The sequence below is a fragment of the Dryobates pubescens genome, chromosome 23 (assembly GCF_014839835.1).
Source record: "Dryobates pubescens isolate bDryPub1 chromosome 23, bDryPub1.pri, whole genome shotgun sequence".
NCBI classification, from domain to species: Eukaryota; Metazoa; Chordata; class Aves; order Piciformes; family Picidae; genus Dryobates; species Dryobates pubescens.
Window position 1 is genome coordinate 804576 of NC_071634.1, and position 17619 is coordinate 822194.

Sequence of the window (17619 nt, forward strand, 5' to 3'; positions counted from 1 at the left end):
ACTGTTCATAGGGACCCCCAGCCCTGGCCTCATGCCTCACTGCTGAGGGCTTACAATATCTCACTTGACTGTCACTGTTAATGAGGCCAGATAATGGTTTCTTGGCTACTGTCTGCTTCCAAGTTAGAAAGGTCAAAGAGAGTGGTGGAGGAAGAGCACCCAGAGCACTTCCAGCCTGTGGTACTGGCAAGTGCTGCTGTTCCCACACGGCTCCATGGGAGCAGTGGCTCTTCCCCACAGAGGGTGAGCAGCCTGACTGCTGAGCACAAGAGCTGAAGAGGCTACAGAGGAAAATGGAAATCAGACTCCTAGAAGTCTGCACTTCAATACCACAAACCTCTCTTTAAAGGCAAGGGAGAGAAAAACCACAACCAACCCCAAACCCCAGCAGCCTTTGTGCTTGATCTCCATTTCCCCTATCAGTCTCCAGCCAGAAGCCCCAAATTCCAACCTCTCAAGCTGCTAAGAGAAGCATTTGCAGCCATGCTCTCCCCCATGCTCCAGCAAGAGCCTCTTACCTGCAATGCATGCAGGTGAGGAAGGGTCTTCTGCGCTCTCTTCTCCCTCAGACCCCACTCAGTGTCCATTACAGCTCTGAGCTTCTCCAAGAGCCACTGAAATGAAGGGGACACAATGGAGCAGGGCTGGGAAGGTGTCTGCAGCCCGTGGGCAGTGTGCCAGCCAGCCCTGCAGACTGGCAGAGCTGCCCTGAAACCACTCAGGGCACTGGGAAAGGTGTTGCTGTAGCAACCCAGAGCTTGCTGAGACAGCCACACAAGGTGTCCTCGGCAGCCAGGCCAGTTTCAGTCCCTGCTGAGCTCCATGCCTCACCTGAATAATTCAGGTTGCCAGTAGGCTGTGGAGGACACCTGGCTCCAAGGAGGGCCAGCTTTGGAGCTGTGCTACACTGGGGAGGGCCTTGTCCCAGCCTATGGTTTGTAAAGCAGTCCTGGCATGACTTTGTGAGCTGTGGCTCACACCACAGTGAGCCAGGAGATACTTTTCACCTCATGACAGCTCTGCAGAAGCAGTGTGGTAGGCAGGGACCTGATGCTGTCTTAGCACTGACCTTGTGTGCCCTGGTGCCAGACATCAGAGCACTGTGCAACAGGCTGCCCTCCAGGGATGCCTGGTTACAGCCAGGCCAAGGCATCCTTCTGCTGGGCAGAACCCTGTTCTGCACAAGTCAGGCCCATGGCTGCTACCCACTCTAGGCAAGGGGCTTTCAGCCCCTGCTCTGGGGCTGTGGGAAGCACACTGGTGAGCAGCTGCAGCCATTACTTGAGAGCTAATCGCTGGAATAGCCTTTGTTAGCCTAACTGCAGCGCTGCAGAGGTATGGGACAGGCCCAGCGTGCCCGGGGGGATGTCAGACTGCCAAGATCACCTGCTGCTGCTGGCAGTGCTGCTCTGCCTTTATTCAGCACTCCTCTGAAGAGCAGAAGGTGCTCTCCAAAGGCCAGTAAATGCTTGTTAATCCCAGAGGGGAAAAGGGCAGTGCCAAGAGATTAAGCAATAGCAGCAGGTCCACACAAGGAGCCAGCAGCAGCACCCCCAAAGCCTGCTGCAGCACAGCACAGCCTGGCTTCTCGTGCTAACAGCCTGCTTCCAAAGCACCATTGCCACTGCTAGTCAAGCCTCCATCTTGTGACAGGTTAACACACTGTGAAGGGTGACCTGCCTGCTTCCAACTCCAGAAGAAAGGTTAATGAGGCCAAGTGCAGGTCTGGCACCTGGGAGCACAACTCAGGAGTGCAGCTCAGGCTGGGAGCCTGCTGGCTGGAGAGCAGCACTGTGGAGAGGGACCTGGGGGTCTTGGTGGACAAAAGGCTCAAGGTGAGCGAGCAGTGAGCTGCAGGGGCACAGAAAGCCAGCAGGGTGCTGAGTGGCATTGACAAGGGTGTCACAGCAGGGGTAAAGATGTCATTGTCCCAGGCTGCTCAGTGCTGCACCTTGAGCACTGGGCACAGGTTTGGTCCCTGCTGCACAAGAAGGCTGGGGCCAGGCTGGAAAGGGGCCAGAGAAGGGCCAGGGGAGTGATCAGAGGGCTGGCACAGCTGTCAGCTGAGACCCGGGCTTGTTCAGCCTGGAGGAGAGAAAGCTCAGGGCAGACCTCATAACCATGAACAAGCACATGAACGGTGGCTGCCATGAGGGGGGACACTGCCTTTGTACAGAGTCCCAGGGCAGACAGGGCAGTGGGGACAAGGCACTGCTGGGGACATTCCAACTGGAGGCCAGAACAGTATTTCTTCACCATTGCATTGGAATAAAGTCCCCAGGGGGTGGTGGAGTCCCCTGGGTTAGACAGCTGCAGGGCCCAGCTTGCCAGGGTGCTGGGCCCAGCTTGCCAGGGTGCTGGGCCAGCTCACTTCACCTATATCCACAGCCTGAAAGGCTGGACTGGATGATCCTTGGGGTCCCTTCCCTGTGAATCCTGTGAATTCTATGAACACACAGAAGCAAGAGAAAAGTAACCCAACCCGCTCTGGGCTGAGATACAGAGAGCTGAGAGTGGAAGTTCCACTGAGCAAATCAGACCATAATAACACAAAGCACAATCCCCAGCCCATAACATCCTGCCAGCTGCCTCAGCTTAGCCTGCCTGCAGAAACAGCACAGCACCAAGCACAAACCCAGGGAGCTACCCAACCCCCCACGGGAGAGAGGCAGCACCCAAACCCAGCCCAGCAGCAAGCCTCTCGGGTGCCACCCTCAGCTCCAAGCCCCACAGCACCCTGCTGCAGCCAGCACCCTCATGTGCTGGCATGGGGCAGGATGGGTGCCAATGACAGCAGCAGATCTGGGCCCAACCCATGGCAGCACTCAGCAGTTTTGCTGAGAGGCTACAGGCAATGTCTGTGGGAGAGCACAGAGGTGCCACTGGCAGAGCTGGGCAGGGGCCTGCAGCACATCCCACACTGTGCTGGGGAACGGCTGGCAAAGATCTCTGCACTCAGCAGGGACATCCCTGTCCACCATTGCCCCTGCTCCTGGCCCTGCAGGCCTTTGGGAACAGTCTCTCTGCAGCCTTCTTGTAGCCCCTTCAGGTCCTGGCAGGCTGCTCTAAGGTCTCCCTGGAGCCTTCTCTTCTCCAGGCTGAACAGCCCCAGCTCCCTCAGCCTGTCCCCAGAGCAGAGCTGCTCCAAGCCCCTGATCATTTCCTCCTCTGGACCCTCTCCATCAGCTCCAGGTCCTTCCTGTGTTGAGGGCTCCAGGGCTGGCCCCAGCCCTGCAGGTGAGGTCTCCCCAGAGCAGAGCAGAGGGGCAGGATCCTCTCTCTCCAGCTCTGGCCACCCTGCTTTGGATGCAGCCCAGGCTGCCCTTGGTCTCCTGTGCTGCAAGCTCCCACTGCTTCTCCCCCACCAGCACCCCCAAGGCCTTCTCCTCAGGGCTGCTTTCCATCCCCTCCTCCCCCAGCCTGTCCTGGCAGTGAGGATTGTTCCAGCCCAGGTGCAGGACCTGCTCTTGCTCTTGTTGAAGCTCAGGAGGTTCCCCTGGGCACCACCTCTGCTGGTGCCAGGGGCACAATGTGGGCACCACAGTGTTGTGAACCAGGGAGGCCAACACCTGACAGACAGCCCTGGCCTCTACAGGTCACAGCCCTGCGGTGCTCTGCAGGACTTGGCTTCCAGCATTCCCCATCAGCTTCCCCAATTATTTCAACCACCTAAAATATTTAGAAGGGCCAGAAGGAGGACCTGGGGCTCTTCAGAGCTGCCAGGCTGCCCTGGGTGCCAGGGGAGGTCATGGTGCAGGTCAGCTTGATGCCATCATGCAGCATGTGCAGTGCAGCCAGGGGATCAGGTCCGGTCAGCATAGGTTCATGAAGGGCAGCTCCTGCTTGACCAACATGCTCTCCTGTGACAAGGTGAGGGACAGGTTGTCTACTTCAGTGAAGCCTTTGGCACCATTTCCCACAGCACCCTCATGGAGAAACTGCCTTGGCTTGGATGGGTGGACACTTCCCTGGGTGAAAACCTGGCTGCTGGCCAGGCCCAGAGAGTGCTGGGGAATGGAGTTAGCTCCAGCTGGTGGCTGATCACCGGTGGTGTTCCCCAGGGCTCAGCACTGGGGCCAGTTCTCTTTAACCTCTTCATCAAGGGTTTGGATGGGGGCATCAAGGGCATCCTCAGGCAGTTTGCAGGTGACACCAGTCTGAGTGGCTGTGTTGATCTTCTGGAGGGTAGGAAGGCTCTGCAGAGAGAACTGGCTGGGCTGGATTGATGATCTGAGGCCAGTGGGATGAGGTTCAACAAAGCCGAGTGCCAGGTCTTACATTTGGGTCACAACCACCCCATGGAGGCTCCAGGCTTGGGGCAGAGTGGCAGGAAACTGCCCAGCAGAGAAAGCCCTGGGGGTGCTGGGTGCCAGCAGCTGAAGGTGAGCCCAGGGGATGCCCAGGGGGGCAAGGAGGCCACCAGCAGCCTGGCCTGGAGCAGCAGTGCTGTGGGCAGCAGCAGCAGGGCAGGGATTGTGCCCCTGGGCTCAGCACTGGGGAGGCCACAGCTTGAGGGCTGGGTTCAGCTTTGGGCTCCTCACTCCCAGAAGCACATTGAGGAGCTGGAGCAGGGCCAGAGAAGGGCACCAGAGCTGGGGAAGGGTCTGGAGAAGAGGGCTGGGGAGGAGCAGGTGAGGGAGCTGGGGGGGTTTGGTGTGGAGCAGAGGAGGCTGAGGGAGACCTCCTTGCTCTCTCTGCAGCTCCCTGAGAGGAGGCTGGAGCCAGGGGGGAGTTGGTTTCTTCTCCCAAGGAACAAGGGGCAATGGCCTCAAGTTGTGCCAGGGGAGGTTTAGGTTGCAGGTCAGAAGAAACTTCTTCACTGGAAGGGTTCTCAGAGACTGAACAGGCTCCCAGCAGGGACAGCTGGATTAGCACCAGCCTTGATACTGGTCAGACTTGGGGATCTTAAAGGTCTTCCAACCAAAGGCATTCTGTCATTCTGAGACTCACAGTTTTTCTACTTGCCTCTGACCCAACCCATCTCCAGCCCTCCCACACAAACACAGATGTTTTAAGCTCCTCTGCACTGTGTGTGCCCAAGCCTGTTGGATGAGAGCCTGCAGTAACCTGGCTGTGTCCTGTGCTCTCATGAGCAGACTGCAGCTGGCCATTTCACTCTGAGAATCTGTGCACAGGAAACAGGAGCAAGCAGCAGCACTGGGTCCTGTGCTGCACCACATCTGCCTCTGCCAAGGGAGCTGGGAAATGGCATTCCCATGCCTTGGACAACTGACTGTGCTGCTTAGGGGGTGAGCTGTTGGGAAGCAAGAAAAGCTCAGCTTTGCCTTCTGTTGCTTTTTCAGAAGAGATGAGAGACAAGACAGATCCCAGCCCTCCTCTGCTGCCCCATCCCAGCCCTCCCCTGCTGCCCCATCCCAGCCCTCCCCTGCTGCCCCATCCCAGCCCTCCCCTGCTGCCCCATCCCAGCCCTCCTCTGCTGCCCCATCCCAGCCCTCCTCTGCTGCCCCATCCCAGCCCTCCCCTGCTGCCCCATCCGAGCCCTCCCCTGCTGCCCCATCCCATCCCATCCCATCCCATCCCTCCCCTGCTGCCCCATCCCATCCCAGCCCTCCCCTGCTGCCCCATCCCAGCCCTCCCCTGCTGCCCCATCCCAGCCCTCCCCTGCTGCCCCATCCCAGCCCTCCTCTGCTGCCCCATCCCATCCCATCCCTCCCCTGCTGCCCCATCCCAGCCCTCCCCTGCTGCCCCATCCCAGCCCTCCTCTGCTGCCCCATCCCATCCCTCCCCTGCTGCCCCATCCCATCCCAGCCCTCCCCTGCTGCCCCATCCCAGCCCTCCCCTGCTGCCCCATCCCAGCCCTCCCCTGCTGCCCCATCCCAGCCCTCCTCTGCTGCCCCATCCCAGCCCATCCCTCCCCTGCTGCCCCATCCCAGCCCTCCTCTGCTGCCCCATCCCAGCCCTCCTCTGCTGCACCATCCCAGCCCTCCCCTGCTGCCCCATCCCATCCCAGCCCTCCTCTGCTGCCCCATCCCAGCCCTCCTCTGCTGCCCCATCCCAGCCCAGCCCTCCCCTGCTGCCCCATCCCAGCCCTCCCCTGCTGCCCCATCCCAGCCCTCCTCTGCTGCACCATCCCAGCCCTCCCCTGCTGCCCCAACCCAGCCCTCCTCTGCTGCCCCATCCCAGCCCTCCTCTGCTGCCCCATCCCAGCCCAGCCCTCCCCTGCTGCCCCATCCCATCCCTCCCCTGCTGCCCCATCCCAGCCCTCCTCTGCTGCCCCATCCCAGCCCTCCTCTGCTGCCCCATCCCAGCCCAGCCCTCCCCTGCTGCCCCATCCCAGCCCTCCCCTGCTGCCCCATCCCAGCCCAGCCCTCCTCTGCTGCCCCAACCCAGCCCTCCCCTGCTGCCCCATCCCAGCCCTCCCCTGCTGCCCCATCCCAGCCCTCCCCTGCTGCCCCAACCCAGCCCTCCCCTGCTGCCCCATCACAGCCATCCTCTGCTGCCTCATCCCAGCCCTCCCCTGCTGCCTCATCCCAGCCCTCCTCTGCTGCCTCATCCCAGCCCTCCCCTGCTGCCCCATCCCAGCCCTCCTCTGCTGCCCCATCCCAGCCCTCCCCTGCTGCCCCATCCCATCCCTCCCCTGCTGCCCCATCCCATCCCATCCCTCCCCTGCTGCCCCACCCCAGCCCTCCCCTGCCCCATCCCAGCCCTCCCCTGCCCCATCCCAGCCCTCCTCTGCTGCCCCATCCCAGCCCTCCTCTGCTGCCCCTTCCCAGCCCTCCCCTGCTGCCCCATCCCATCCCAGCCCTCCCCTGCTGCCCCATCCCAGCCCTCCTCTGCTGCCCCATCCCAGCCCTCCCCTGCTGCCCCATCCCATCCCATCCCTCCCCTGCTGCCCCACCCCAGCCCTCCCCTGCCCCATCCCAGCCATCCCCTGCTGCCCCATCCCAGCCCTCCCCTGCTGCCCCATCCCAGCCCTCCCCTGCTGCCCCATCCCAGCCCTCCTCTGCTGCCCCATCCCATCCCTCCCCTGCTGCCCCATCCCATCCCAGCCCTCCCCTGCTGCCCCATCCCATCCCTCCCCTGCTGCCCCATCCCAGCCCTCCTCTGCTGCCCCATCCCAGCCCTCCCCTGCTGCCCCATCCCAGCCCTCCTCTGCTGCCCCATCCCAGCCCTCCTCTGCTGCACCATCCCAGCCCTCCCCTGCTGCCCCATCCCAGCCCTCCCCTGCTGCCCCATCCCAGCCCTCCCCTGCTGCCCCAACCCAGCCCTCCTCTGCTGCCTCATCCCAGCCCTCCTCTGCTGCCCCATCCCAGCCCTCCCCTGCTGCCCCATCCCAGCCCAGCCCTCCCCTGCTGCCCCAACCCAGCCCTCCCCTGCTGCCCCATCCCAGCCCTCCCCTGCTGCCCCAACCCAGCCCTCCCCTGCTGCCCCATCCCAGCCCTCCTCTGCTGCCCCATCCCATCCCTCCCCTGCTGCCCCATCCCAGCCCTCCCCTGCTGCCCCAACCCAGCCCTCCCCTGCTGCCCCATCCCAGCCCTCCTCTGCTGCCCCATCCCATCCCTCCCCTGCTGCCCCAACCCAGCCCTCCCCTGCTGCCCCATCCCAGCCCTCCTCTGCTGCCCCATCCCATCCCTCCCCTGCTGCCCCATCCCAGCCCTCCCCTGCTGCCCCATCCCAGCCCTCCCCTGCTGCCCCAACCCAGCCCTCCTCTGCTGCCTCATCCCAGCCCTCCCCTGCTGCCCCATCCCAGCCCTCCTCTGCTGCCCCATCCCAGCCCTCCCCTGCTGCCCCATCCCAGCCCTCCCCTGCTGCCCCATCCCAGCCCTCCTCTGCTGCCCCATCCCATCCCTCCCCTGCTGCCCCATCCCATCCCAGCCCTCCCCTGCTGCCCCATCCCATCCCTCCCCTGCTGCCCCATCCCAGCCCTCCTCTGCTGCCCCATCCCATCCCTCCCCTGCTGCCCCATCCCAGCCCTCCTCTGCTGCCCCATCCCAGCCCTCCTCTGCTGCACCATCCCAGCCCTCCCCTGCTGCCCCATCCCAGCCCTCCCCTGCTGCCCCATCCCAGCCCAGCCCTCCCCTGCTGCCCCAACCCAGCCCTCCCCTGCTGCCCCATCCCAGCCCTCCCCTGCTGCCCCAACCCAGCCCTCCCCTGCTGCCCCATCCCATCCCTCCCCTGCTGCCCCATCACAGCCATCCTCTGCTGCCTCATCCCAGCCCTCCCCTGCTGCCCCATCCCAGCCCTCCTCTGCTGCCCCATCCCAGCCCTCCCCTGCTGCCCCATCCCATCCCTCCCCTGCTGCCCCATCCCATCCCATCCCTCCCCTGCTGCCCCACCCCAGCCCTCCCCTGCCCCATCCCAGCCCTCCCCTGCCCCATCCCAGCCCTCCTCTGCTGCCCCATCCCAGCCCTCCTCTGCTGCCCCTTCCCAGCCCTCCCCTGCTGCCCCATCCCATCCCATCCCTCCCCTGCTGCCCCACCCCAGCCCTCCCCTGCCCCATCCCAGCCCTCCTCTGCTGCCCCATCCCAGCCCTCCCCTGCTGCCCCATCCCATCCCAGCCCTCCCATGCTGCCCCATCCCATCCCTCCCCTGCTGCCCCATCCCATCCCATCCCTCCCCTGCTGCCCCACCCCAGCCCTCCCCTGCCCCATCCCAGCCCTCCCCTGCTGCCCCATCCCAGCCATCCCCTGCTGCCCCTTCCCAGCCCTCCTCTGCTGCCCCATCCCAGCCATCCCCTGCTGCCCCATCCCAGCCATCCCCTGCTGCCCCATCCCAGCCCTCCTCTGCTGCCCCATCCCAGCCCTCCTCTGCTGCCCCATCCCAGCCATCCCCTGCTGCCCCATCCCAGCCATCCCCTGCTGCCCCATCCCAGCCCTCCCCTGCTGCCCCATCCCAGCTCTCCTCTGCTGCCCCATCCCAGCCCTCCCCTGCTGCCTCATCCCAGCCCTCCTCTGCTGCCCCACTTCAGCCCTCCTCTGCTGCCCCACTCCAGCCCTCCCCTGCTGCCCCATCCCAGCCCTCCTCTGCTGCCTCACTCCAGCCCTCCCCTGCTGCCTCATCCCAGCCCTCCTCTGCTGCCTCATCCCAGCCCTCCCCTGCTGCCCCATCCCAGCCCTCCCCTGCTGCCCCATCCCAGCCCTCCCCTGCTGCCCCATCCCAGCCCTCCCCTGCTGCCCCATCCCAGCCCTCCCCTGCTGCCTCATCCCAGCCCTCCTCTGCTGCCTCATCCCAGCCCTCCCCTGCTGCCTCATCCCATCCCTCCCCTGCTGCCCCATCCCAGCCCTCCCCTGCTGCCCCATCCCAGCCCTCCCCTGCTGCCCCATCCCAGCCCTCCCCTGCTGCCCCATCCCAGCCCTCCTCTGCTGCCTCACTCCAGCCCTCCCCTGCTGCCTCATCCCAGCCCTCCTCTGCTGCCTCATCCCAGCCCTCCTCTGCTGCCCCATCCCAGCCCTCCCCTGCTGCCCCATCCCAGCCCTCCCCTGCTGCCCCACTCCAGCCCTCCTCTGCTGCCAATCCAAGGCTGACTCAGTCTGTTCAGGCAACACTGGCTGAAGCTCCTGGTTGCACTGCAGTCAGGAGTTTGCTTTAGACCTGCTGCAGTGTAGGGCACAAAGCTCTGCTGCAAAGGCCAGGCCCTGGAGAATGGTCAGTAGCCTCTGACAGCTGGGAAGAGAGGGGGAAAAGAAACCAGCCAGCTGCCCTTCCCTGGGGACCTCCACAGAGAGCAGCAGGGCAGGGGGAGCCCTAGGAGAGCAGCAGGGCACAGGGGGCCCTAAGAGAGGAGCAGGGCACAGGGGGCCCTAAGAGAGCAGCAGGGCACAGGGGGCCCTAAGAGAGCAGCAGGGCACAGGGGGCCCTAAGAGAGCAGCAGGGCAGGGGGAGCCCTAGGAGAGCAGCAGGGCAGGGGGAGCTCCAGGAGAGGAGCAGGGCAGGGGGAGCTCCAGGAGAGGAGCAGGGCAGGGGGAGCCCTAAGAGAGCAGCAGGGCACAGGGAGCCCTAAGAGAGCAGCAGGGCAGGGGGAGCCCTAAGAGAGCAGCAGGGCAGGGGGAGCTCCAGGAGAGCAGCAGGGCACAGGGAGCCCTAAGAGAGCAGTAGGGCACAGGGAGCCCTAAGAGTGCAGCAGGGCAGGGGGAGCTCCAGGAGAGGAGCAGGGCACAGGGAGCCCTAAGAGAGCAGCAGGGCAGGGGGAGCTGCAGGAGAGGAGCAGGGCAGGGGGAGCTCCAGGAGAGGAGCAGGGCAGGGGGAGCTCCAGGAGAGGAGCAGGGCAGGGGGAGCTCCAGGAGAGGAGCAGGGCAGGGGGAGCCCTAAGAGAGGAGCAGGGCAGGGGGAGCCCTAAGAGAGGAGCAGGGCAGGAGGAGCCCTAAGAGAGGAGCAGGGCAGGGGGAGCTCCAGGAGAGGAGCAGGGCAGGGGGAGCCCTAAGAGAGGAGCAGGGCAGGGGGAGCTCCAGGATAGGAGCAGGGCAGGGGGAGCTCCAGGAGAGGAGCAGGGCATCACTGAGTGCTGTGCAGTGAAACAGGTCACAGTCAGCAGGGCCAGCAGCTTGGGTTGCCCAGCCTGGAGAAGACTCTGGGGAACCTTAGAGCTGCCTTCTAGTACCTGAAGGGGTCCTACAGGAAGGCTTCAGAGGGACTGTTTGTGAGGGGGTCTGGAGCCAGGCCAAGGGGGAATGGTTTGGAGCTGAGGCAGAGCAGGGTCAGACTGGAGCTGAGGAAGAAGTTGTTCAGCAGGAGGGAGCTGAGACTCTGGCACAGGCTGCCCAGGGAGGCTGTGGCTGCCTCCTGCCTGGGGGTGTTGAAGGCCAGGCTGGATGAGGCCTTGAGCAGCTGAGTCTAGCTGAGAGGTGTCCCTGGGCATGGTGGGGAGGTTGCAGTAGATGATCTCTGAGGTCCCTCCTGTTGCCATCCCAGTGCTTTACAGCTGCCCAGCACTCCCCTCCACTGGCTGGTGATGTAAAGGAGAAGGTCAGAGCAGACAGCAAGAGAGGTGCTGACTGAGATGGCAGCAGCAGGGCTCACTGCCCCCAGGTGTACCAGCTGGTAAGCAGTGCTCTCCAGTGATGCTGCTGTGGAACCTCAGTGCCCACTGCCAGGCTCTAGACTGGGAGCACAGGGAAGGTGGAAGGCAGTTTGAAGGCAGAGGTGTGTCAGCTGCTTTGCTTTTCACAGCATCACAGAATCACCAAGGTTGGAAGAAACCTCAAAGCTCATTGAGTCCAAGCTGTCACCACAGACCTCAGGACTAGACCATGGCACCAAGTGCCACATCCAATCCCCTCTGGAACACCTCCAGGGATGGGGACTCCACCACCTCCCTGGGCAGCACATTCCAGTGGTGAATGACTCTCTCAGTGAAGAACTTTCTCCTCACCTCCAGCCTAAACCTCCCCTAGGTGCAGCTTGACCAGACTGGACTCATGCTCTCTGCTCTCACAGAGCAGTTCTTGCATGGTCCCTTGATCTGAAGCAGAAGACTCAATCCCAGTTTGCTATTGATATCTACTGGGGAAACCCCTTAGCAGCTGCATTGCAGTCATGCCTGTTTCTCTTTGTCCCTGGCTTGAGGGAGCACAAACATTGAGCTTAAAAGGGGAGAGGAAATGTGAGTATTCAAACAGTTTTCAATGAGCTGTAGCACTCAGCTCCTGTTGGGTGCACAACACAGAGAATACATAGAATACATAGAATACATAGAATAAACCAGGTTGGAAGAGACCTTCAAGATCATCGCGTCCAACCCATCAACCAATCCAACTCCGCCCAAGCAACTAACCCACAGCACCAAGTACCCCGTCAAGTCTTCTCCTAAAAACCTCCAGTGATGGTGACTCCACCACCTCCCCAGGCAGCCCATTCCAATGTGCAATCACTCTTTCTGTATAGAACTTTTTTCTAACATCCAGCCTGTATCTCCCCTGGCGCAGCCTGAGACTGTGTCCTCTTGTTCTGGTACTGCTTGCCTGGGAGAAGAGACCAACATCCGTCTGTCTACAACCTCCCTTCAGGTAGTTGTAGAGAGTAATAAGGTCACCCCTCAGTCTCCTCTTCTCCAGGCTAAGCAACCCCAGCTCCCTCAGCCTCTCCTCATAGGGCTTATGTTCCAAACCCCTCACCAACTTTGTTGCCCTTCTCTGGACTCGTTCCAGCAAGTCAACCTCCTTCCTAAACTGAGGGGCCCAGAACTGGACACAGTACTCGAGGTGCGGCCTAACCAGTGCAGTGTACAGGGGCAGAATGACCTCCCTGCTCCTGCTGGCCACACTGTTCCTGATGCAGGCCAGGATGCCATTGGCCCTCTTAGCTGCCTGGGCACACTGCAGGCTCATGTTCAGTCTACCGTCGACCAGCACCCCCAGGTCCCTCTCAGCCTGACTGCTCTCAGCCACTCTGACCCCAGCCTGTAGCTCTGCATGGGGTTGCTGTGGCCAATGTGCAGAACCCGGCACTTGGATGTGTTAAATCTCATGCCGTTGGACTCTGCCCATCTGCCCAGCCTGTCGAGGTCCCTCTGCAGAGCCTCTCTACCCTCCAGCAGATCAACTCCTGCCCCCAGCTTGGTGCAGTCCCCAAGAGCCATTATTGCTCTCCCCCTGAGAGCTGAGCTGAATTATCTGCTTAATGACACACTTAGGGGTAGGTTCCAGCCCTGGCTCCACCAATGGGTCACATTTAGCCATCCACACACCTGCACTCTTAGCCTCTCAGCTTTGCAGGCACTGTCCCAGCACAGCATGGAGAATGTCACTTCAAGCAAGGCTGCAGTTCTCACCTGACCCTCGGCAGGGCCATGAGAAGGATCAGGGACCTGGCAGCCCTGCCAGGTGAGGAGAGGCTGAGAGAGCTGCACTTGGCCAGCCTGGAGAGGAGGAGGCTCAGGGCAGACCTCATCACCATGGCCCAGCACATCAAGGGTGGCTACCAGGGGCATGGAGACTCCCTTGGTACAAGGAGTGCCATGGCAAAGCCCAGGGGTGATGGGGACAAGGTGCTGCTGGAGACATTCCCATTGCACCCCAGGAGCACAGCCAGGCCTGGGCTCAGCTCCCAGGGGCAGCAGTGGAGTCCCCTGCATGGGACAGGCTGCAGGCTCAGCTTGCCAGGGTGCTGGGCCAGCTCATCTCAGCTGCACCACCACCTGCAGAGCTTGGGGCAGAGGAGCCTGGGGTCCCCCCCAGCCTGGCCCTCTGGGCTCTGTGACATGCCAAGACACTCTGCTTTCCTGCTGCTGCCAGTTACTGCTCTAGAAGGCAGAACACAGCTCTCTGCTGAGCAGGCAGCTGGCACTGCCTAGTTCATGCAGTTGGCACTGCCCAGTTCATGCAGTTGGTAAGCTCAAGAGAAGTGGGAAGTGCAGGAGTGAGCACCAGTGGAGGCACTGCTCTCTGTGGGGAGGGGACAGGTCTGCAGGGCACTGGGCAAGACTCAAGCCCACCCACCACGAGCTCCCCTTGCCTCCTCCACACCCTCATCAAAAGGCTCAGTCTCTTTCCAAGTGGATCCACATTCAAGAAGAGCCAAAGCCCCTGTCCAGACTGCACATCCTCCCAACTCAGAGCCACCACTGCTTCTCCCCAGCTTCACCACTGTGCTGGAAACTGCACTCACTGCTGGAACTGAGTGTCCCAAACCAAATCAGAGAACTGTTCGGGCTGGAAAAGACCTTTGAGGTCATTTGAGTCCAGCCATTGACCCAGCACTAAACCAGGTCCCTCAGCACCACATCCACACAGCTTGTAAACCCCTCTGGGCATGGGAACTGCACCCTGGGCAGCCTGGTCCAGGCCATGACAACCCTTTGGAGGAAGGAATTGTTCCTCACACCCAACCTAAAGCTGTCCTGGTGCAAGGTGAGGCTGTTTCCTCTCCTCCCAGCTGTACTCTCCAGACAACACACATGTGGCTGTGGCAAATCAAAAGCAGCACTGCCAGCGGTGCTGAAATGATGGCAGAAAGCACACAGTGGTTCAGTATTAATGAGAACAATCACCCAGCCCAGGAGTCCCTGGCTGCCACCTCCACAGCAGCCTGGGCTGCTGGGAGCTCTTCTCACACCCACAAGAGCAAGTGTCACCTTCCTAGCAGGGACAGGCTCAGTCACAAGACAGATCTGCTCAAAAGCAGCAGCAGGGAGAATCTGCAGTCAATGGCAAGATCACAGAACCACAGAACCTGAGGGGCTGGAAGGGACCTGCAGAGCTCTCCCAGTCCAACCCCCTGCCAGGGCAGGGCACCCAGGGCAGGGCACACAGAACACATCCAGGTGGGGCTGGGAAGGCTCCAGAGCAGGAGACTCCACAGCCTCTCTGGGCAGCCTGCTCCAGGCTCCAGCAGCCTCACAGGGATAAAGTTTCCCCTCCTGTTCCCCTGGCACCTCCTCTGCTCCAGCTTGCCCCCAGTGCCCCTTGTGCTGTCCTTGGCCATCCCTGAGCAGAGCCTGGCTCCAGCCCTGCACATCTTTATCCCAGCACTGAGGGCAGCCCTCAGGCTGCTCTGCTCCCAGCTCCAAGCCCCAGCTGCCTCAGCTGTGCTCACAGGGAGATGTTCCACTGCCTGCAGCAGCTCTGTGCCTCTGGGCTGGACTCTCTCAAGCAGTTCTCTGAGGTCCTTCCTGAACAGAGTGGCCCAGAACTGGACACAATATTCCAGCTGTGGCCTCAGCAGGGCAGAGCAGAGGGGCAGGAGAACCTCTCTGAACCTACTGACCAGAGCCCTTCCAATCCACCCCAGGGTGCTCCTCCTTGTTGGTGAGAACAAAGCCCAGCATGGGACCTCTCCTCATTAGTTCCTCTATCACCTGGAGAAGGAAGAGCAGATTATGGCTCACAGGAGGTGTCTGCGGGCTGCTGTGAGGCTTTTGCAGGTAAAGCTGATTGACAAAGAACAACTTTCCTCACTTCATTAAATATCTGAGGGCTGGGGGTCAGGAGGAAGGGGCCAGGCTCTGCTTGGTGGTGCCCAGAGACAGGACCCACAGGGACAAGCTGGAAGCCAGGAGGTTCCACCTCAACAGGAGGAGAAACTTCTCTGGTGTGAGGCTGCTGGAGCCTGGAGCAGGCTGCCCAGAGAGGCTGTGGAGTCTCCTGCTCTGGAGCCTTTCCAGCCCCCCCTGGATGTGTTCTGTGTGCCCTGCCCTGGGTGCCCTGCTCTGGCAGGGGTTGGGCTGGGTGAGCTCTGGAGCTCCCTTCCCTTCCATTCTGTGACTCTGTGGTTCCAATGTTGCCTGAAGTTCACTGTGCAGCTTGACCTAAATTCCAGTGGATCTTGCTGTGCATGGGTAGCAGCAGCACCAAGGCACTCCTGCTGTGCTGGTGGTGTCTAAGCCTTGACTCAGTGAGAGAAGAGTGATTTGCATTCTTGATTAAAAGAGTGATACCACAAACCCTTTTAGTTAGCATCTGGTGATGTACGAACACCTGAAGGGACAGGGCCTTCTCCTTCCAGCACAGACCTCCCCCCTCTGGAGCAGCCAAGGAAAAGCACCTGACCACACTTCAGCTCCAGTGCTTGCCTGTGGCTCCTCTTTAAAGGCTCTTGCATCACCCTGTCTATAAATACCTGCTGAACTTCAGCACTGAGCTGAAACGTTCCACACCCAACCCCAATCCCCAGACAACAATTAACATCCACCAGAATAATTAAGTATCTTAAATGAATAGCCAATTAAAACTTCAGAGTTGGCTGTGGTTTATCATCCTACAATTCCTCTCCCGTGCTGCTGTTTCCACACTCATGACACAAATCCGAGTGCTGCCAGCCAAGTCAGTCCCCACTGCTGAGGGGGTGTGGGGTGGAAAAGAGGAACCTCAGCTTTCCTCAGGGAATTCTTCCTTCAGCAGCACAATGTACTTTGTGTCCAAATGTGTGCTGCCCTCAGCTGCAGGCAGAGAGGCAGAGAGAGGTGGTTTTGATGGAGCTTAAGGGAGAGAGAGCCATGGGGGAAAGAGCAGAGCTGCTGATCCATGCCAGGTGAGTGGAGATCTTGACCCACAGGGGAACTGGAGTGTTAGTTCCGCTTCTGTGATCCCCAGTTGAACAGGGACATGCTAGAGAGACTCCAGTGGAGGCTATAAGGATACTGAAGGGACTGGAACATCTCTCTGGTGAGGAAAGGCTGAGAGCCCTGGGGCTGTTTAGGCTGGAGAAGGCTGAGAGGCATCTGATCAATGTCTGTCAATAGCCGAAGGTGCCAGTCTCATCTCAGTGGTGTCCTGTGACAGGACAAGGGACAATGGATGCCAACTGGACACAGGAGGCTCCACCTCAACATGAGGGAGAGCTTCCTTACTGTGAGGGTGCTGGAGCTCCAGAGCAGGCTGCCCACAGGGGCTGTGGAGTCCCCTTCTCTGGAGCCTGCCCTGGGTGTCCCTGCTCTGGCAGCGGGGTTGGACTGCAAGATCTTCAGAGGCCCTTCCCAAGCCCTACCATTCCAGGACTCTATGAGGTGTGCTGTACCTGAGAGAGAGCTCAGCCAGACTTGCAGCTTTTCTTGCTGGAGCTGGAGCCAGACTGCATGGCAGCAGCAACCAATCTGCTTTAGCTACTTGAGGAGGAACTAAACTACATCACCTTGGTGCCTGTAGATAGGAAAGCTGCTGGCAGTCTCTTCCTCATCCTTTAGCTCCCCATCTCAAGACTCACTGCAGAAATGCTGCTGTTGGGTGTCTCCCAACGGCCTGGCTCTGCCAGTGTGGCTGCTCCTTTTGTAGTCTGACCAGCAGCACTTTCAGCTGCAATCACACATCCTCACACCTCCATCATTCACCATCAGAAGACACAGCAGCTTACGTTCTTCTCCTGTGCTTTTCCAGCCTCCTGTTCAACATGCTGGAAGGTGTCCAGAGCAGGGCCAGGAGGAGGAGCAGAGGGCTGGAGCTCCCCTGCTGCGAGGACAGCCTGAGAGAGTTGGGGTTGTGCAGGCTGGAGAGCAGAAGGCTCCCAGGAGACCTCATTGTGGCCTTCCAGGATCTGCAGGGGGCTCCAAGAAAGCTGGGGAGGGACTTGTGAGGGTGTCAGGGAGGGATAGAAGTGGGGAGATTGAGATTGGATGTTAGGAAGAAGTTGTTCCCCATGAGCTGCTGCTTCTGTGCCCCAGCCCCTTGGGTGTGATCTTGTTTTCTGCAGACAGGGCAGCAGAAAGAGTGGGAGCTGGGGAGCTGCTGGGTTTCCCCCCCTGTATTTCACTGCACTTCCACAGATAGGCTAAGCTAAGGTAAAGATGCATGGCAGTGTTGGACTGGTTAGATTGTTAGCTCAGGTAATTATGCATTGTGCTTAGGATATCTTCTGTTACATTAAACTCTCACCTCTTTACCTCAGCCCTGAGTTGTGTTACTCTTCCCCTCACTGCTGTGTTGTTAGCCCTTGTGCCTCTCTGTCCCAGTGGGACAGCAGCTCCCAGGCACAGCCACTTGGTAGCACAGCCAGGCTTTGCCTGCAGAGAGGCAGGCTCAAACCTTTGAGGCACTGCTGCTTCCAACATGGCTGTGCAGCTTTGGCACATATTTTATCCAGCCCCAGCTGCTCTCCACACAAAGCCTCTGACACTCTTTCCCCTGTGATGCAGAGTGCAAAGTGCTGCTGTGGCAGGGTGGCTGACAGGAGGAATTGAGTCAGGTGTGCTCTGAGTTACTGGTTAAAGAGCTCAGCTTGCAGAGTGCTCCT